Source organism: Geotrypetes seraphini, chromosome 13 (assembly GCF_902459505.1).
Source record: "Geotrypetes seraphini chromosome 13, aGeoSer1.1, whole genome shotgun sequence".
NCBI classification, from domain to species: domain Eukaryota; kingdom Metazoa; phylum Chordata; class Amphibia; order Gymnophiona; family Dermophiidae; genus Geotrypetes; species Geotrypetes seraphini.
This window is the reverse complement of record NC_047096.1, coordinates 53,631,157-53,652,877: the sequence shown is the minus strand read 5'-3', so window position 1 is coordinate 53,652,877 and position 21,721 is coordinate 53,631,157. Positions and strand designations below refer to the sequence as shown.

The window sequence follows — 21,721 nt, the reverse complement described above, 5'->3', positions numbered from 1 at the left end:
TAATTATAAATTTTCTTCCCATTGCCCTAATTCTTGAATAATCTCTAGGCATTAGGAGTTAAAACTACAGAACTCCCAGGTTAATCTCAGCGTACTGATGTGCAAACATTTTCAGAGGTGAAATAACTATTTGAATTTTATGAACAGCCTATTCTCACAAGCAAAACAACTTGTCAGGCTGTTGTGCAATGTAAGTTAATGACCAGATCTCTGGAGGAAATACATTGTGGGTTTTGTATTTCCTGTTTTCGTTACCTAATTTGAAAAGCACAGGCAATAAAATGAGCCAAATTGAGATGTTAGAAAACTGGGACATACTAAAAGCCTTTCTCCATTATTTGTACGGCAATAAAAGTAGCAATAACTTATAAATTACTTATGTTTATGTAATGATGTACAAAGAAAATATTATATATAAAAAATAAAATAATGATGGGCCGCCGCGGGAGCGGACTGCTGGGCGTGATGGACCTCTGGTCTGACCCAGCGGAGGCAACTTCTTATGTTCTTAATGACAGGAAAGCACAAACAGTAATTATATCAAAAGCATCATTTATACCTATCCAGAACAAGCCTATCCAGAACAAGCGATACATACTTATTATTATTATTGAGATAACTTAAGTGCTTTGCAAAAGTTTGTCCCCTTGTACATTTTTCACAATGTGTTGTATAAAACATACATTTCAATGCATTCTAAAGTATTAAACTAGCAGTTCTACTGATCTACATAACATACTATTTATTTATTTTTTATTTAAGTATTTATAGGCTGCATATCCAGCAATTCTTTGCGGCTTACAATTAGTGAATTTTAGGCGCTAGAAACTTCCCTATCTTTCCAAAAAGGCTCATAATCTAGCTAAAGCACCATAAAAACAATTAATATACTAGGTATAACAAGAGAGAATTCATAAAAGTCATAAAAAATTAAACAAAAATATATGGGAGGAGAAATGACTATCATAAAGAAAAGATAAAACAAAAAGACCAAAAAATAAAAACCTGGCAGAAAAATCAAAAGAAATAAAATTAAAATAAAGTCCAATTTTAAACATTGTAATATCAGTCAAATCTAGAGAAAAAACATGTCCATCTTTGCTCTGTGTAATGCCACCGAGACACTGATGAAGGAGGCAGCCCAAGGCGAACCACACCGGGCAAGCAGTAACTAGGGGAGAAGCAGCAGGAATCAGCTGAAATTCTCAATACACTGCATCGCACGACGAGCAACACATGCCGCTCATCCAGATCACCAGGCAAAGCCGGACACCGCCAAGGCAGGACACTAACACAGCAGGCTCCCAGACTCCACAAAGAAGCCACAGTGGTTAATCTTCCTATTGCCTATGTAGCCGTTGACCTTGGCGGCCGAGCCCAGGGAGCTGAGCTCATCCCCTGCCAGCAAGCTCTACTCCAGGTCCCCTAGAGTCTTCTGGCTGCTGCTAATGCTGCCAGTGCCGGCGGGTGTGCTCAGGCTGTTCCTCTCTGCACTCCTTGCCATGACGGCCAAGCCTCTCAACCCCGCAAGAACAGCTATAGATATATTGTGTAAATTTTTGTCTCACCCAAGGCACATCCAAATCATGCCCTAGAGGAAAAGTCCATAGTCTGCAATTGAAGCAGCCATGGGGGAAGCCACTGCTTGCCCTGGATCAGTAGCATAGAATGTTGCTACTATTTGGGTTTTTGCCAGGTACTTGTGACCTGGATTGGCCACTGTGAAGATGGGATACTGGGCTAGATGGACCATTGGTTCTGACCCAGTAAGGCTATTCTTGTGTTCGTATATCCACATCACGTTATTTTTAAATTTCTGCAATGTTTGGGTCTCTATATGTAAATAATGACTTTCTGAAATTGTCATTTACACATGTAAGCAATCTATACTCGTAAATGTTGATGTTTGTACATGGATTTGCATCTGAAATAACACCCATAGCATAACTTGAAGGTTTATAGTTCCTGTGATCATCACTTTGTGGAAAAACTCAGAAGAAGCAAAACCTAAAGGGGTCAATATCTAAAGTGATTTAACCAAATAAGAGAGGCTTCTGCTTGGTTAAATTATAGTGGCTGGTCCAGGAGCTGATTTTTTTTTTTTCAGTAGTACCTGCAGCAGAATATTTGCTCTGATTACTGTGGCACTTGCCTGTTAGTGCCAGGATGATCAGAAGGTTTTGGTAATCCGTCTGGGCTCTGTAACCCTGGGGGAGGGGGAGTGGGGGAGGTTGAAGGGTGATCAGAAGGTACCAGGCAGTAAGAGTTTGTAGTTCATAATGTGATAGGAAGCCCAGATTTTTTTCTTGGGTATTATTTTGACACACATACAAATAGTCATGCCAACAAGGAATTCTTAATTTGTAATCAAATGGTATCATAAGTAAATGAGGAGCTCTTGGAGGAGCTTTGAGGTGTTCTAGTTCAAATAATCAGAAGCTTGTGGTCGTGTGAGGATATGAGGTAGGTGTTTCTCTAGAGAAAAGAGGCACCAGGATTTGCCTTGAAGTATTCCATTAAATAACATGCTGCCGTGTGTTAGATTTTGCTGTGGATGCATTTTATCAGCTAAGAATGCAATTTTGTCTCTCCTATAGTGTTGCTAGGCCTTAGACATCTACCAGATCCTGTGCATGATCAATTCCAAGCAGTTCAGATCAAATTGCTAATTAAGAATGACTTAAAAACAAAGCAACAATTGAGGACTCTATAGAAGGAAGGAATTTATACTCATTGTTATATGGCGAGGAATCTCCATGAAAGGAGCATTTTTTTTTGTCTGTAGTTTTGGGAAGAGAAGATTACTGGATTATTTTGCTAGCTGGGTGGAGCATCTATTTGCTGCTTTTCGGTTGCTTGCATTTGCTTCCTTTGTTGGTGGAAATGTGTGGCGCAGTGGTTGGATCTACAGCCTCAGCACCCTGGGGTTGTGGGTTCAAACCTCGTGCTGCTCCTTGTGACCCTGGGCAAGTCACTCAGTCCTCCATAGCCCCAGGTACGTTAGATAGATTGTGAGCCCACCGGGACAGATGGTAAGAAAACAAGCTATAGGTGATAGTCTTAATGGATTAAATACTTCTGCAACTAGCTTTTGAGTGCTCTGCTTCCTTTATAAGGTTCATTGAGAAATAGTAGAGTTGTACTGATACACTGAGATAAACAGTATGGTATCAGTTAATTGCAAACTCTGTGCCACGGTGAGATTCCAGAGTGCCGTGAGATGATGGCAAGGAGGAGAGGCACCAGCGTGACGTGTCTCTTGTGGCACGTTCTGTGGGCAGACAGCCAGCACTACCACCTCTCCGCACCCCCCACTGGCGTACCAATTTCAAGGTTGGCAAGCTCAGCCAGGAGCACTAAATTCTCCAACACTCATAGCATTCTTATGAGTGTTGGAACGGCATTGTAGCATTTAGTGCCCTGGGCTGCGGTAGAAACCTCTATCGTGGCTTACTAAAAAAAAAAAAGGGGCCTTAAATAATTGTTTGGTGCACCTAGCCGATCTAGGCACTTAATTATAGGGCCATTTATAGAATCTGGGCCTATGTGCCCAGCTGCCTTTAGTTGGGTGTGAGTATTTGCACCATTCATGAGACCGGTGTAAGTGCTTGTGACTAAATTTAAGTGTGTAAATGTGGACTTATTCTAGTATTCTCTAATAGCAGTTGTGCGTTGCTCCCAGATTCTATATATAGTGCCCAAAGTTGCACACTGAAATCTGGGCATGTGCCCAAGTTGCACAGACAACTTAATTGATCAACGAACCGTTAACTAGCAAAAATTGGGCGCTAACAACCAATTTTTGCAGGTAATTGGCATCAATTATAATTTGTGCGCGCAACTGGCTGTCTGCTAGTCTATGAGGCTTGGCGCTTAATTCTCTTAGCACATATTTGAAAAAGGGGCATAGGCAGGGACCTATAAAGTCCATAAAATTGTGTGTGGAATTACAAAATTTACCCAAATTACATCTAAGTTGGGTGCTGGCATTTACATTTGCCTTTTGTAGGTGTGAGTACAGCATCAAAAGTTAGACACTGAATCCGTGCCAAACACTTTTCAGTAAAACGGTGCATTCCCTTTAGAGAATAATGCTTAACGCTTAATTTTTTTGGGACCATTTATTAAATTCCTTCCTTAGTGTGCCACAAACATTTTGAAGCTGCAGCATACTAAATGCGGGGCCGTGGCTGGAGGGCATCCGGAAATGCGTGGACATTGACGTATTATCATCACATTGAAGTCCACACATGCACGGATACCTTCCAGCCACCCTGAGTCTCCTATTACTGCCAGCAGATGGGTGTATGTGTGTGTGTGCTGGAGAAGGAGAGGTGCGGAGAGGTACCCGTGCCCACTGCCTACAGGATTGCCTCTCGCTGCGCGAGGCATGTCCTGTAAGCCGTCAGTTGGCGTCAGCGCGTCTCCTCCTCGACGGTATCCGGCCTAACCCTAACTTTAGGCGGTGTAATGAGAATTAACCCCTTAATAAGCAAATAAATGCCAGCGTCTAGGTTATGGAATTTTTCAGATAGGGCAGAAGGCAGTCTGTAAGAATATTCAGAAACAGTATTTCCTGATAGTGCCTTTGACTTTCCCAGTCAATAGCTTTTTATCCAAAGAGCATCTGTTGTTACCTGGATAAGTGCTTTTGAATATTGACTTGCAACTGATTTCACATTTGTTCACATGCTCCAGTTTCCTTTGTGCTACCTTGGAACAATTGAAAACTGTTCTGGTCCAAGAGAAGAGCATGCCAAAAAGACAATAACTTGTATCCCTGAAAGATGATCCAGGGCAGCATGCAGACATGTTTGTTGCTAGTACATGATGCACTATATGGACTAAGGTCCAGATTCTATAAATGGCACCATAAGTTAGGTGGTGGTAGTCATTGCACCACCGCCTACCCTAAATTGCTTTAATTGGTACAGTAATTGATTGCATTGTTAAAAACTAATTAAAAACTTGATAAAAAAAAAAGTATGTGCTGGTAGATGCCTACGAAGGTAGGCATCGTAATCACTTCTAAGGAGACGTCTAACAGTGCCTAAGGTCAGATGGCAATTTTCAAAAGAACTTAGGTGTCTGCAATGTAGGCCAGTAAATTTTATGAGTGTCGGAGCACCGTCGGAGCATTTAGGCCCAGATTCTGATAACTGCGTTCCGATTGTAGGCAGCTGTTGGCATCCTACAGCTGTCTAATCAGCCAGCCGGGACGCACCTTAAAAAAAAAAATTGCTCCCCAGGAAAGCCACCTATTTGGAAGGTGCCTCCGGGAGCCTAGGGAGACCCGCAAGCCTGCCTAAGCTCGCCTAAAACTAGGTGGCCCTACGCGTCTCCCTAGTAAAGCAGGAGACGCTTACAATGTAGGCCAGCAAAATGCTGGCTTACATTGTAAGTAGACGTGGCCGCTATATTTATCGCAGCAAGGGATCTCCCTGCCCCTGAACGAACGAGGCAGGAAGGTGCCCAACCCCTTCTGCCGGGAGAACCCCATTGCCCCTATGGGATGCTCATGTCGGATCTCTATCTCTCAAAGGGTAGCTAGGAGGGTGGGTTGGTCAATAGAGTGGGCAGACTTGATGGGCCTTGGCCCTTTTCTGCCGTCACTTTTCTATGTTTCTATGATTGCCGGCAAGAGGGTGCCCAATCCCTCCTGCCGGGAGAGCCTCCACTCCCCACTACGATTGACGGCAGGAGGGTGCCCAACCCCTCCTGCCGGGAAACCCCCCCCACTACGATCGCTGGCAGGAGGGTGTCCAACCCCTCCTGCTTGGAAAGCCCTCCCTGCACGGACCCCCCTAGACTCTCAACACTAACCCCCCCAACCCTTCGGAACCTCCCACTAACTGTGAAATGTTGGTTGGACGGGTCTTTCCACTGTCCGTCCTTCCGGCCTGCCTCCATCGAAATGAGGCGGGCCCACCCCTCTCTGGCTCATCAAATAAGATCCTAAGGCCTGATTGGTCCAGGTGCCTAAGGCCCAACCAGGATGGGCATCCTCCTGCTACCACGATCTTTGGGGGGGAGGGAGGGGGAGACTGGCAGCCACGGCCGCTATTATTGTGGCAGGGAGATCCCTTTCCGTGATAAGTATAGTAGCTGCGTCCATAGTAACCCGGTTCTGTAACCGGCGTCTATAACATGGACGTCGGTTACAGAATTGGGTTTATTTTAGGCGGGTGTAGGCCTGATTCAGTATAGGATGCCCGTCCTGGGCGTCTTATACAGAATCCGGGCCTTAGTGCTTCGGGCTGTGGTACAAATCTCTACTGCGGTTTAGTAAAAACCAGCATTAATGAATTGCTGTATATGAAAAACAAATTCAGATCATCAAGGGACATGGAAAACATGAATGGGATATTGATAATTAACATGAAAGGCTCATCAGTAATGGGAATTTTCCAGTTCAAAAACTATTAAAGATGTACATGGTCACAAGGGACCACATGAGAAGGTCACAAGGGACCACATGAGAACTAGCTCTGAAAGAAGTATTCTAAAAGTCGTCATTTGTCCATTTTCTAAAAATCTACATTTGGAAATTTTATGTTCAAACAATTTTATTGATGAAAACAGCATTACAATCGTAAACAAATTATACATATCCAAGTCGAGTAGGAAACAATGGAACAGCAACAGCAGCAAAGAGAAACAGTCATCAGTTTTATACATAAAATGCATAAATCTCCCATCCAACTATTCCCCATTAATAGACCTAGGTCCATAATCAAAAACAAAGCACCCCAGGACCCTGGACTCTTATGAGTGGGCCCTGGACTCTTGGAGTGGGCCGTCCATCATCCCTCTCTCTCCCCTCTCTGACTAGTAAACTGTCTCTGACTAGTAAACTGTCTCTGACTAGTAAACTGTTATCAGATGCATAACGTACAAAAAGAGCCCCCCTCCCAAAACAAAGAACACCCCTCACTCCCCTCCCCACCCAAATAGTGCTGTCACAAAGCCAAATTTCAAACAGACCAATATCCACTAAAACTATTCCCCCACCCTCCCTGGTACTCTCCATCCTTTCCCCCCTGTACTCTCCACTCAGTCAACTGCGAACAGCCCAAATTAAGACAGCCACTTAAGTACAGCACTACGGCCTTTGTAATGCAAGGACTGCAGATAGGGTTCCCAGATGCGCATTACATTTGGAAGTTTTATGATGAAAGAAAGATAACTGACCACAGAGAAAAGCAACTGGAGGCACCTATATTTAAGTTGTGCTTTTAAAATCATTTTACAAGTAAGCAGTAGAAGGGTGGTGTCATGGGAATATATTTAGTGGCGTAGTAAGGCAGGGAGCAGTCTGCCCCAAGTGCTGTCTTGGTGGGGTGCCCCTTCTCTTCCCTTGTACCTCTTTTACAGTTGCAGCACGAGCTTGTGCCAGCATCGGCTCTTCCTCTTCACTTCCTGGACTCGTGCTTAGGAAGTGACATCAAAGGAAGAGCCAGTGCCCTAACTGAGACTAGCACTACCTGAGCACGTTCTGGTTCAGCAGGAACTTGTCTAACTTTGTCTTGAATACCTGGAGGGTGTTTTCCCCTATAACAGACTCCGGAAGAGCATTCCAGTTTTCTACCACTCTCTGGGTGAAGAAGAACTTCCTTATGTTTGTATGGAATCTATCCCCTTTCAATTTTAGAGAGTGCCCTCTCATTCTTCCTACCTTGGAGAGGGTGAACAACCTGTCCTTATCTACTAAGTCTATTCCCTTCAGTACCTTGAATGTTTCAATCATGTCCCCTCTCAATCTCCTCTGTTCAAGGGAGAGGAGGCCCATTTTCTTTAATCTTTCACTGTACGGCAACTCCTCCAGCCCCTTAACCATCTTAGTCACTCTTCTCAGGACCCTTTCGAGTATACCGTGTCCTTCTTCATGTACAACGACCAGTGTTGGATGCAGTACTCCAGGTGAGGGTGCACCATGGCACGGTACAGCGGCACGATAACCTTCTCCGATCTGTTCGTGATCCCTTTCTTTATCATTCCTAGCTTTCTGTTCACCCTTTTTGCCGCCGCCGCCGCAGATTGCGTGGACGGCTTCATCAACTTGTCGATCATAGCTCCCAAGTCTCTTTCCTGGGAGGTCTCTCCAAGTACCGTCCCAGACATCCTGTATTCATGCATGAGATTTTTGTTACCTACGTGCATCACTTTACACTTATCCACGTTGAACCTCATCTGCCATGTTGATGCCCATTCCTCGAGCCTGATTGTCACGTTGCAGATCTTCGCAATCCCCCTGTGTCTTCACTACTCTGAATAACTTCGTATCGTCCTCAGATTTAATCACCTCACTCGTCGAACCAATGTCTAGATGAAGATGTTGAAGAGCACGGGTCCAAGCACCGAGCCCTGCGGCACCCCACTGGTGATGCTCTTCCAGTCCGAGTATTGTCCATTTACCCCCACTCTCTGTTTCCTATGCTCTAGCCAGTTTTTAATCCACGTGAGTATTTCACCCTCGATTCCGTGGCTCTCAATTTTCCGAAGTAGAACCAGCGGAACCTTGTCAAACGCCTTCTGAAAATGCAGATATACAGTGTCGACCGGGTCGCCCTTGTCTATCTGGCTGTTTACTCCCTCAAATAAGTGCAGCAAGTTCATCAAACACGATCTGCCTTTGCTAAAACCGTGCTGATTGGTCCTCATCAGCCCGTGTCCGTCAAGGTGATCAAAGATGCGGTCCTTTATCAGCGACTCTACCATCTTTCCCAGTACCGAGGTCAGACTCGCCGGTCTGTAGTTTCCCGGATCTCCCCTCGAACCTTTCTTGAAGATCAGCGTAACATTTGCCACCTTCCAGTCTTCCGGAATCTTTCCCGATTTGATCGACAGATTGGCTATTAGTTGAAGCAGTTCAGCTATAGTCCCTTTCAGTTCCTTGATGACTCTCGGATGGATGCCATCCGGTCCCGGGGATTTATCGCTCTTAAGCCTATCAATCTGCCTACACACCTCCTCTAGACTGACCGTCAATCCTATCAGCTTTCCGTCTTTGTTTCCAGCATATAGCCTGATGGGTTCTGGTATGCTGTGTAGATCTTCTTTGGTAAATACAGACGCAAAAAAATGTGTTCAGTTTGTCAGCGATTGCTTTGTCCTCCTTTAGCGCTCCCTTTATTCCATGGTCATCCAACGGTCCCACCGCTACCTTCGCGGGTCATTTCCCCTTAATATATCGAAAGAATGGCTTGAAGTTCTTCACCTCCTTGCTTTTTTTTCCTCGTAGTCTTTTTTGGCCCCTTTTACCACCTGCATTGATGTTGTTTGTGCTTGTTCCAGTATTCGTTCGTTTTTGACCTTTTCCATTCCTTAAACAAAGTTTTCTTGTCTCTGATCGCTTCCTTCACCTCTACAGTGAGCTACGCCAGTACTTTGATCCCTTGTTGATACACAGTATATATAGATTTTGCGTCTCGGTGACCATGTTCTTAAAAAGGGACCAGTAGAGAGTGGGGAAGGAGCGGGTGGGGCAGAGAAGGGGGAGGGGCACCACCGCCCTGGGCGCCTCACTCCCTCGCTGTGCCACTGAGTATACATAATTGTTTTTGTTCTTCAGTGTTGTATTTGTTACAGTTTTTAATGTTGTAATGGCTCTGATAATAACTAGTTTTCTGTATTGAGCAATTTATGAATAAATACATTCTAGTCGTTCCTAAATTAGGCACCTGGATTTATAAGCTGGCTTCTGGATTCTAAGCAAATGTACTGAGGCTTGATCTAAGACATGAAGGAATTTATTTCCATCCTAACAATATTTAAAGAAACACTTTAATCTAGCTATTGCAGTGAATTTGGTATGGGTCAGGGTGGATTTGATTTTAAATCACTAGTCCGAAAGACGATGTAAATCACACTGGTGACGTTATGAATGGATAAATGGAATTCATTTACCAAAAAAATTGAACTTTTCATATGTTAAGCTACATAATTAAAAACTGGCCTTATTTCATGATGATTTAATTTTGGACTATAATGTATCTTAAATAGAAAACTATCTTTTGATAGATTTTCCCTCAAAAAAGTACCGTATTTTATTTTAAAAAAAAAAAAAGTTCATTTTAAATTGTAAAAAATCCAATTTTAAAAAAATCTTTTTTTTTTTTAAATCATTGATTTTTATTCACCCTGGTATGGGGTGATATATGTGGTACAACCAAAGCAGTTTTCATATTTATAATACAGGTACTATGACACTCATGTAATGGACTTCTTTTTCTTGTGATACCACCCTTTATCATTTCATTCCTCTGTAATTGTACAGACAGAGAAATTACCGTATTTTCACGCATATAACGCGCGCGTTATACGCGTTTTTACCTACCGCGCATAACCCTCGCGCGTTATATGCGTGAGCGCGGTATACGAAAGTTTTCAAACATAGTTCCCACCCCGCCCGACGCCCGATTCACCCCCCCAGCAGGACCACTCGCACCCCCACCCCGAACGACCACTCGCACGCGCTCCCACCCGCACCCGCATCCACGATCGGAGCAAGAGGGAGCCCAAGCCCTCTTGCCCGGCCGACTCCCCGACGTCCGATACATCCCCCCCCCCCGGCAGGACCACTCGCACCCCCACCCCGAAGGACCGCCGACTTCCCGACAATATCGGGCCAGAAGGGAGCCCAAACCCTCCTGGCCACGGCGACCCCCTAACCCCACCCCGCACTACATTACGGGCAGGAGGGATCCCAGGCCCTCCTGCCCTCGACGCAAACCCCCCTCCCCCCCAACGACCGTCCCCCCCCAAGAACCTCCGACCGCCCCCCCAGCCGACCCGCGACCCCCCTGGCCGACCCCCACGACCCCCCCACCCCCCTTCCCCGTACCTTTGGAAGTTGGCCGGACAGACGGGAGCCAAACCCGCCTGTCCGGCAGGCAGCCAACGAAGGAATGAGGCCGGATTGGCCCATCCGTCCTAAAGCTCCGCCTACTGGTGGGGCCTAAGGCGCGTGGGCCAATCAGAATAGGCCCTGGAGCCTTAGGTCCCACCTGGGGGCGCGGCCTGAGGCACATGGTCGGGTTGGGCCCATGTGCCTCAGGCCGCGCCCCCAGGTGGGACCTAAGGCTCCAGGGCCTATTCTGATTGGCCCACGCGCCTTAGGCCCCCACCAGTAGGCGGAGCTTTAGGACGGATGGGCCAATCCGGCCTCATTCCTTCGTTGGCTGCCTGCCGGACAGGCGGGTTTGGCTCCCGTCTGTCCGGCCAACTTCCAAAGGTACGGGGAAGGGGGGTGGGGGGGTCGTGGGGGTCGCCAGGGGGGTCGCGGGTCGGCTGGGGGAGCGGTCGGAGGTTCTTGGGGGGGGCGGTCGTTGGGGGGGAGGGGGGTTTGCGTCGAGGGCAGGAGGGCCTGGGATCCCTCCTGCCCGTAATGTAGTGCGGGGTGGGGTTAGGGGGTCGCCGTGGCCAGGAGGGTTTGGGCTCCCTTCTGGCCCAACTACCAAAGGTACGGGGAAGGGGGGTGGGGGGGTCGTGGGGGTCGCCAGGGGGGGTCGCGGGTCGGCTGGGGGAGCGGTCGGAGGTTCTTGGGGGGGGCGGTCGTTGGGGGGGAGGGGGGTTTGCGTCGAGGGCAGGAGGGCCTGGGATCCCTCCTGCCCGTAATGTAGTGCGGGGTGGGGGTAGGGGGTCGCCGTGGCCAGGAGGGTTTGGGCTCCCTCCTGGCCCGATATTGTCGGGGAGTCGGCGGTCCTTCGGGGTGGGGGTGCGAATGGTCCTGCCGGGGGGGGGGGGGGATGAATCGGACGTCGGGGGGGGGGGGGGGAACGGAGAGTCGGGACAGCGCACGGAGAGGCGGGGCAGTGCACGGAAGTCAGGGGGGTGAACGGAGAGTCGGGACAGCGCACGGAGAGTCGGGACAGCGCACGGAAAGTCAGGGCAGTGCACGGAAGTCAGGGGGGGTGAACGGAGAGTCGGGACAGCGCACGGAAAGTCAGGGCAGTGCATGGAAGTCAGGGGGGGGTGAACGGAGAGTCGGGACAGCGCACGGAGAGGCGGGGCAGTGCACGGAAGTCAGGGGGGTGAACGGAGAGTCGGGACAGCGCACGGAGAGGCGGGGCAGTGCACGGAAGTCAGGGGGGTGAACGGAGAGTCGGGCAGCATGCGCGGTATAATCGTGAGCGCGTTATACCAAAGTTTTTGTGCTTATCATAGTGATTTCTGCGCGCTATACACGTTTGCGCGTTTTATACGGGTGCGTGTTATTTGCGTGAAAATACGGTAATCCCTCATGATTTGCAGCTGCTTGCTTTGGCCTATGTTGGAGCTCAGCGGCCTGGTCAGCTGGTCCATTTTCTATTGTGACTAAAAGGGCACAAGAGGGCAAAGAATACCTCTGAAATATGTGCTGTGCAAAATGCAGAACAGTCCTTAGGTGGAATTTTGGCATTTACACAATGGGTGACATTTTGGGGGAAAACATGGCTGAAGTCACTAGAAACAGTCTCTCCAAAAGTACTTAATAAAAACATTTTGGGAGAGATTCCAGAAAGAATGCTAAAAAGTAGGTAACAAAAATATGGGCACTAAGACTTTGCTAGGACAAGAACCATCTTTTCTGAACAAAGACATCGTGGGTCTTGTCTGCTACTTGTTAACAAGGTGTTTGCTTACAGCCAAGGTCAGCCCCAGACTAGATCCTGAGAAACTATGTAGGAGTGAGCTTCACAGGCATAGTGCATTAAAGTTAGTCTTGCTTTGTTATCTTGGCGAGACATTCTGTACCAGTCCTGATAAGAAGGGTCCAACTAGAAGCCCATTTGCCCTCCTTATGTGTGACCAGCCATAACCTACTGGACGGGGCCTGATTGGCCCATGTTGTTACCTGGACATGACTGGAGAGATTATGAACTAGGCTGAACTCAGTTTTGTGTTTGATTTTGGGAGAAGGAAGAAAAGAGATTTCCTGGTTGGCGTGCACAGCTCTGGGAAGAAAAGGACTAAATTGTCTGTGAAGCTTTTGTCTGTGTTTCTATGAGACCTCATTTAGAATATTGTGTGCATTTCTGGAGGCCGCACCTTCTTCTTTTTATTTTTAATTCTTTATTCAATTTTTAAACTACAGTTGTGCACAATAATTAATACACTTACAAAGAATATTAAAATTATTATGTTTTTAATATTCTTCATTTTTAAAACTTACAATAAGTGCAACAGCATATAACATCAATTTATATTTAAATATATCACTTAATATCCTATTAAAATTTAATTCAGATCCCATAACACACAATAAACTTACAAGAATTTATATAAAAGAAAATTATTTCCCACCACCCATCCACCTATTAATCAATAAATAAATACCTACAAGAACAATCTAAACATACCCCTAAACCAATTCCAAAATGTACCCCCCTTCCCCACCCTCCCGCCCTGGATGTGTTTGTTTAAAGGGACATCTAAAGAGATCAATCCTTACAGTATTTAGTTGATGGTTCCCGAACATCCATAAATTTCTTGTAACTTCCCTGCTGAATGGCCATGAACCGCTTCATTTAAAAAATAAAACAGAGGTATTCCCAGCAGAATGTATAATTTAATCTACCCAATTTTTCCAATTTTTTAAAATAAGCTGCATGGCAACCCCTGTCATTATAAAAAGAAGTTTGTTATTTCTCACAGATAGTTGACTCTTCGCTCTCATAAATGTACCAAATAAAATGGTATCATACGATAATGCCACTGGATTCTCTAATAAATTATTAACTTGATCCCAAATAGATCTCCAAAATTTCAGTATCCAGGGACATAGTATAATAAATGATCCAATGTCCCAGCTTCGAGATGACAGTGCCAGCATCTGTTAGACTTGGAACTATCTACTTTATGTAAACGAACTGGGGTCCAAAAAGCTCTACGTAATAAGAAAAACCATATTTGTCTCATAGATGCATCCTCCAAATCCAGATTCGTGGCCATTGAAACGCAGTAATCTGTTGCTTTATCTCAATGCTCCAAATGTCACGAAGACCAGTCTTTGGTTTCTTATTCAAAAATCCAGATACTAATTTATACCACTGAGTGGCCTGGTGTCCCAGGAAGTCCGCCTGAAAACATAAGACCGGCAAGCTATATTGATTTTTAAGATTTTAAGCTAGAAGGATGCTAGGGTGCATAGGGAGAGGTATGGCCAGTAGGAAAAAGGAGGTATTGATGGCCCTGTATAAGACTGGTGAGACCTCATTTAGAATATTGTGTACAATTCTGGAGGCCACACCTTCAAAAAGTATAAAAAGGATGGAGTCGGTTAAGAGGAAGGCTACTAAAATGGCTACTAAAATTGGCTTCATCATAAGGCGTATGGGGACAGACTTAAAGATCTCAATCTGTATACTTTTGAGGAAAGGTGGGAGGGAGGAGATATACTAGGGACGTTTAAATACTTACGTAGCATAAATGCACATGAGTCGAGTCTCTTTCATTTGAAAGGAAGCTCTAGAATGAGAGGGCATAGGATGAAGTTAAGAGGTGGTAGGCTTAGGAGTAATCTAAGGAAATATTGCTTTATAGAAAGGGTGTATGGAACAGTCTCCCAGAAGAGGTGATGGAGACAGAGACTGTGTCTAAAATTCAAGAAAGCGTGGGACAGGCATGTGGAATCTCTTTGAGAGAGGAAGAGATAATGGTTATTGAGGATGGGCAGACTGGATGGCCTTTATCTGCCATCATGTTCATCTATGTCTGTTTATATGACTTGTCTCTTTATGTGCTAAGACCTGCACCAAGAAGAATTCTGCAGCTGATTATTCTGGCTTTTATTAGATGGAGAATCCTACTACTGTGGCAGTGCAACGACTGGGTCCTTAACTTATACTGGAACTTGGGGTTTACACTGCAAAACTTGCACCCCTGAAGAGAAATCGTTTCAACACCATCGGTCGCTGATCCAGCTGAAGAAGGGTAAGAAGTTTCAAGTTTTATTAAAATTTGTTATACCGCCTTATCAGTCTCCTAGGCGGTTTACAGGTAAAAACCAAACAAAGGTAAATCCATACATAAAAACATAGTAAAATAAACAGGGACAATGTCATAATAAAAAAAAGAACAAATTATACAAAGTACAAAATACATAAATACCAAAAATACAATGAGGCAACAGAAACAATAGGCTAAGGCAGGGATCTCAAAGTCCCTCGTCGAGGGCCGCAATCCAGTCGGGTTTTCAGGATTTCCCCAATGAATATACATGATATCTATGTGCATGCACTGCTTTCAATGCATATTCATTGGGGAAATCCTGAAAACCCGACTGGATTGCGGCCCTCAAGGAGGGACTTTGAGATCCCTGGGCTAAGGGGAAGAACTACAAAATATAGAAAAGAAGGTAGAAGGAAGGAACGTAAGGGAGGGAAGACAGAGGGTTAAGCAGTTGTACAGTGATACCTTGTAGAGTTTCAGGGATTAACCTTGGGGTTAACCTAGGGGTTAACCTTGGACACTTGGTAATTAGCCTAATATAGCTGCTGCTTTGTGATATCTTCTCAGGAAATTTCTTTAGTGTAAAAATATATTTATTTAAAAATTTTTTATACCGCCAAAAGTCTCAGCGGTTTCCAAAATAACATACATAAAAGCATAAAAATATACATACACTAAAACAGCAATTTAAAATCATCTATAGGCCCAGATTCTATAAAAGATACCTAAAGGTAGGCACCTAGAAAGACCCGCTTAGCTGATTTAGGTGCCTAATTTAATTATTTGAAAAAAGTTTAATTGGTGCTGATAACAAGCTTAATTGGCTTAAATTAAAACTAATTGGTTGGTAGGTGCCTAACTCAGCGGGTGCCTAGTCCAAGGTGTTTATCAGAAAGTGGGCATGGTTATGGGCAGATCATGAGCGGAGGTGTGTAGTCACCTAAACTGGACTGAGGCACTGCTTAGCACCGGTATTTAGGCCAAGAAAACCCTGGCATAAATAGGGGTGTCTGTGGTTTTCTTACCTACCAGTGCCTAAGTCCAATTTAGGCACCGCTAGGCGTGATTCTGTAAACGGCGCCTAACTCATGATTGTCATGCATTATGTGCCGTGTTCCTTGGTGCCTATTTTTAGATGCTGTTTATAGAATTAGGGCCTGAATGCCAAGTCTATAATGGTAATTGTGTGTGAAATTGCCATTATAGAATAGATTGTAAGTTGGCTTGTGCATGCCTAAGTTTACGTCATGAACACGTACCCATGTCAAAGGCTGGTGTGAATGCTTGAGCCTCAAGTTGGCAGTTGGTGTATGTAAGTGATACTATTCTGTAACTTGTGCACACAACTGCAAGACATGCCCCTGATCCACCTTTGCACATTAGAGAATTTAGGCGCTAGGTTTATAGGTAATTAAACCCTGGAATTCTTTGTCAGAGAATGTAGTGAGAGAGGTTAGCTTGGCAGGGTTTTAAAAAGGTTTGGATAATTTCCTAAAAGAAAAGACCATAAGCCATTATTAAGATGGTCTTTGGAAAATCCACTGCTTATTTCCAGAATAAGCAGTATAAAATCTGTTTAACTTTTTAAAAAATCTTGCCAGGCACTTGTGACCTGGATTGGCCAGTGTTGGAAACAGGATACTGGACTTGATGTATCTGTCCTCTGTCCGAGTATGGCAATTCTGATGTTCTAGAATAGTGTCTAAGGCCCAGATTTTCGAAACTTTAATGCCGTCACTAAACTGTTTTTCAGCAGTTCAGCCTGTACACAGTTTAGCGATGGATTATCAGAAGGTATTAACTCCCTCTTTAGCAAGGTTTATAGCAGTCTCCGACACTGACATGCAAATGGGCTCTTCAACATTGAAATGAGTCCTCTAGTGGATTCTTAAAAAATGCCGAGCCATTTTAAAAAAGCGGTGTTGATTTTTGGCAGTTAAAAAAAAGCGACTGGTCCAGGGGTACCGGTCAGTGTCAAGACTGCTGGAAACCTCACCGTGACTGACCCGACCCCCTACCTGCAGTGGGAGAGATGCCCACACTTTCCCGCTACACTAAAACTTTCCCTCCCCTGATCCTCCCCCTCCCCTGCAGCAAGAGAGATGCCTACACTCTCCCGCTGCACTAAAACCTTGCCGCCACCAACCTGACCACCCCCTGCAGTGGGAGAGATGCCCCCACACTCCCGCTGGCAAGTAAACCTCCCCCCCGCCATCCTCTTCCTCCCCTTACCTTGAAGTTGAAGAACGGGAGGGACACAGACTCACTCCTGCCAGCTGCCTGCATTGTCTGAAGACAGTTGGTATGGTTCTATGGAGTGATAGAAGCTGCTTTGATTGCATCCAATTTCCTGCTTAAGATTACAGAGCTCTTCCTTCATACCAGAAAGCTGAAGACAAATGGGGCAAACCCTGTCTCCAGATAGTGCGACTTGAAACTAAAGCACATGCACAGAAAAAAATGCAGCTATCAACACCGCCATTAAAAAAAACCCCAAAACAAAAACACAGCAAACCTCACTGTGACTGACCCGACCCCCACTGCAGCAGGGAGAGATGCCCACACTCCCATGGGAGGGGCCTTAAACAACTTGGACCAATCAGAGCCTCATACCCCCTCCCCGGACGCATCGTGAAGGGGCCTAAGGCTCTGATTGGCCCGGATGCCCCATAGGAAGGGGCTTTAGACGTCCGGGTCAATCAGAGCCTTAGGCCCCTTCACGATGCATCCGGGGAGGGGGTATGAGGCTCTGATTGGTCCAAGTTGTTTAAGGCCCCTCCCATGGGAGTGTGGGCATCTCTCCCTGCTGCAGTGGGGGTCGGGTCAGTCACAGTGAGGTTTGCTGTGTTTTTGTTTTGGGGTTTTTTTTAATGGCGGTGTTGATAGCTGCATTTTTTTCTGTGCATGTGCTTTAGTTTCAAGTCGCACTATCTGGAGACAGGGTTTGCCCCATTTGTCTTCAGCTTTCTGGTATGAAGGAAGAGCTCTGTAATCTTAAGCAGGAAATTGGATGCAATCAAAGCAGCTTCTATCACTCCATAGAACCATACCAACTGTCTTCAGATTTCTACTATTAAAGAGGAACTCTGTAATCTTAAGCAGGAAATCGGATGCAATCAAAGCAGCTTCTATCACTCCACAGAATCATACTAACTGTCTTAATAATAATAATAACAGTTTATATACCGTAGGACCGTGAAGTTCTGTGCGGTTTACAATGATTAAAAGATGCTACAAATTGAGTGGAATTAACAAAGTTAAAAGCTAGTGATTAACATCTCTAGGGATCAGTTATTGTGGAATAAGATTGTGCAGGTTAGTTGCCTAAATATTTCAGGAACAGATATGTTTTTAGGCGTTTCCTAAATTCCCTATAAGTAGTAGGTGTAAACAATTGTTCCAGATCTTTATCCCATAATGCTGCCTGATGTGAGAAAAGATGTTGATGATGTCTTAAATTTACATCCTCTTACCGGAGGGGAACCAAAATTCAAATGTGAGCTTCTCTTATATCTGTTGGCTGAGAAAGAGAAAAGGTCAGTTATATATTTAGGGGCTAAACCAAATAGTACCTTAAAACAAAAACACCCAAACTTAAACTTCACACGTGCCTCTATTGGCAGCCAATGCAGAAGTTGGTAGGAAGGTGTTACATGATCGAACTTCTTCAACCCGAAAATCAGTTTGACCGCTGCATTTTGCACCAGTTGTAGTCGCCGCATATTCTTCTGGGAATTTGCCAAGTAGGCGATATTACAGTAATCAAGTTGACTTAGTATGAGGGATTGTACCAGAATTCTCAATGATGACACATCAAAATATGCTCTAAAGAAGAACTCAGGAATTGAATTCAATCAGAGCAGCTTCCATCACTCCACAGAGTTGTACCAAATTAATACCACTGCCTTAAAGAGTAATGCAATCAAGGAATAAATGGATCACAGTAGGCTCAGGTACACTGTGACATGTGACACGGAAACATCCGCCCTCACAGTTGCACCTACAGAATTCTTTTGCTCCATTAGAGCATTTCACTGCTCAAGAAAGAACTGAAATAGAATTGGAACCAGTTAAGGTAACATATGAAGAAAAGCGCCCACAAAGAAAAAGTAAAAAAGGTCAGTCCAGAAAATTATTGCTTTTAGGGTTTTCCATCATCAGAGGCATTAACCTTGGAACACAAGTCAAGGAGCCTAAAATAGTTTAGTGTCTCCCAGGATCCACGGCTACCAGGAGTACCAAACAAATACTGTGTATAATCGGGGAAGAAACTAAGAATTCTAAAGCTGATGTTATCCATTTCAGCGCAGAAAGCTTTTCGGGAGCTAGGGGAGGGTTTAAAACCTTTTGTAAAGACTGTAGCCTTTTCAGAAGTACTGCCTGCATATGGAAAGGAAGAGAAAAGAGTTAAAAACACAGAGGACTTCACTAGGTGGCTCAAAGCCTGGTGTCGGCAAAAAGGCTTTAGGTACATAGGAGACAGGGAAACACATGGAAAGGTACGAGACGATATGGTAAACATGGGCTTCATCTTACTATAAAAGGAAAAAGAATCCTTGCTGAGAAATTTAGACAATATGTTTCTAGGCAACTAGAAGATAGGGGTGGCGTATGTATGAAGGACAATTATGGAGGCCATCCCCAACAAAAGACAAGATGTGATGGTAGTAAAGATAGTGGCGTAAACAATATTAGCAACTCACTTCTTAGCTATGCAACAAAAAGCGAAACTAAACAAAAAAAACTACAAAAAAAGGAGTTTACCAGTGAAAGATAGCTGGAAAGCAATGACCACAAACACTCGAAGTCTAAGCAACAATGCCCTGATGTTAGAGGCAGACCTGGATATTGTCGCTATCACAGAGACATGGTTCAATGAATTCCATGGATGGGATACAAACATACCGAGATATAATCTTTTTAGGAACGACAGAGATGGTCAAAATGGTGGAGTAGCTCTCTATGTAAAGATCAGTATCCAAGTGACTGAAATGCAGGGGACCTGGGGAGAGGAAGAAGCGATGTGGATCGCTCTCAAAATGAGAAGCTGGAACTTTTATCTATGGGGTGTAGTCTACAGACATCTGACTCAAATGCAACAAATTGATAAAGATCTGATTGCAGAAATCCAAAAGTTTAGAAAGAAAGAGGAGGTGCTGCTGTTGGGTGATTTCAATCTGCTGGATGCTGACTGGAAAGTTCTATCTGCGAAATCTGCTGGATGCTGACTGGAAAGTTTCATCTGCGGAATCAGAAAGAAGTAGGGAGATTATGGATGCCTTTCAAGAGGTTCTGCTCAGACAAATGGTGATGGAACCCACAAGGGAAAAATGATACTGAATCTGGTACTCACAAATGGGGAGAGTATCTCTAATGTTCAAGTGGGTGCCCACCTGGGAAGTAGCGATCAGCAAGCAGTTTGGTTCAATATAACGGCTAAAGGGGAGGGTGGCCTCACAAAATTCAAATGGGAGAGTACCTGAAGGAAGAGCTGTTAGGAATGGAGGACATAAGAGAAGTGGAAAATCAGTGGTCTAAGCTGAAAGGAGCAATAAAAATGGCTACTGTAAAGAAAATAAATTTATGTAAAGAAAATAAATAAAAACAAGAGAAAAAGGAAACCAATATGGTTCTCTAAACTAGTAGCAGAGATAATAAAGCAAAAGAATTGGCATTTGTGAAATATAAAAAAAAACCCAAGAAGAGGTGTAGAGACAAAATTGTTTCAGATATATTAGTGAAAGGAGGAAGATGAAAAATGGAATTGCGAGAATAAAAAAATGCTATGAACCAATATGTGGAGAGTGATGAAGAAAAAGCAAACATGCTAAACAAATACTTCTGTGTTCACGGAAGAAACTCCTGGAGAAGGACTGAGATTGTCTGGCAAAGTTACACATGAGAATGGAGCAACTACACTGTTCACGGAAGGTGTTTATGAACAACTTGAAAAATTGAAAGTAGACAAAGCGATGGGACTAGACGGGATCCATCCCAGGATATTGAGGGAACTCAGAGAGGTTCTGGCGGGTCCTATTAAAGATTTGTTCACCAAGTCTAGAACTGTTACAGAACGGGACCTGGAAGTAATCATTAGTAAAGATATGAAGGCTGCCAATCAAGTGGAGAAAGCTTCATGCAAGGCTAGACAAATTCTGGGTTGTATCTGGAGAAATTTCATCAGCTGAAAGTCCGAAGTGGTACTGCCGCTTTACAGGTCCATGGTGAGACCACATCTGGAGTACTGTGTTCAATTTTGGAGGCCACATTATCAAAAGGATGTGCTGAGAATAGAGTCGGTTCAGAAATTGGCCACTAGGATGGACTCAGGGATCTCCCATATGAAGAATGTCTAGATAAGTTGCAGCTATACTCTCTCGAGGAATGCAGAGAGAGGGGAAGACATGTTACTGGCCGTATGGAGGTGGAAGAAGACATCTTCTTCCTTACAGGACCTACGGCGACAAGAGGGCATCCGCTAAAAATCAGGGGTGGGAGATTTCATGGTGACATTAGGAAGTATTTCTTCACCGAAAGGGTGGTTGATCGTTGGAATGATCTTCCACTTCAGGTAGTAGAGGCCAACAACATGCTCGATTTTAAGAATAAATGGGATAAACATGTGGGTTCACTTCGAGGAAGTGCTTAGGGGAGTGGGTTATTCGGATGGGCAAACTTGTTGGGCCGACGGTCCTTCTCTGCCGTCATACTCTATGTTTCTATGTAAGTCTCTAGAGACGGGGGTGGTTCCTGGGGATTGGAGAAGAGCGGATGTGGTGACAATTGACAA

At 44.7% G+C, this 21,721-nt stretch overlaps 1 protein-coding gene across 8 annotated transcripts in view; it reads left to right on the top strand.

The window, feature by feature from the left end:
• Positions 1–21,721, top strand: part of ST3GAL4 (ST3 beta-galactoside alpha-2,3-sialyltransferase 4) — a 434,440-nt gene that overhangs the window by 69,603 nt on the left and 343,116 nt on the right. For 7 of the 8 annotated variants that reach the window (XM_033917743.1, XM_033917738.1, XM_033917746.1 and 4 more), the window contains exon 2: positions 14,776–14,913. The exons of the other annotated variant lie outside the window; for it this stretch is intronic. The gene's annotated coding sequence lies outside the window, so the exon portion shown is untranslated. The remainder of the gene's footprint in view (positions 1–14,775; positions 14,914–21,721) is intronic. 8 annotated transcript variants of the gene reach the window in all.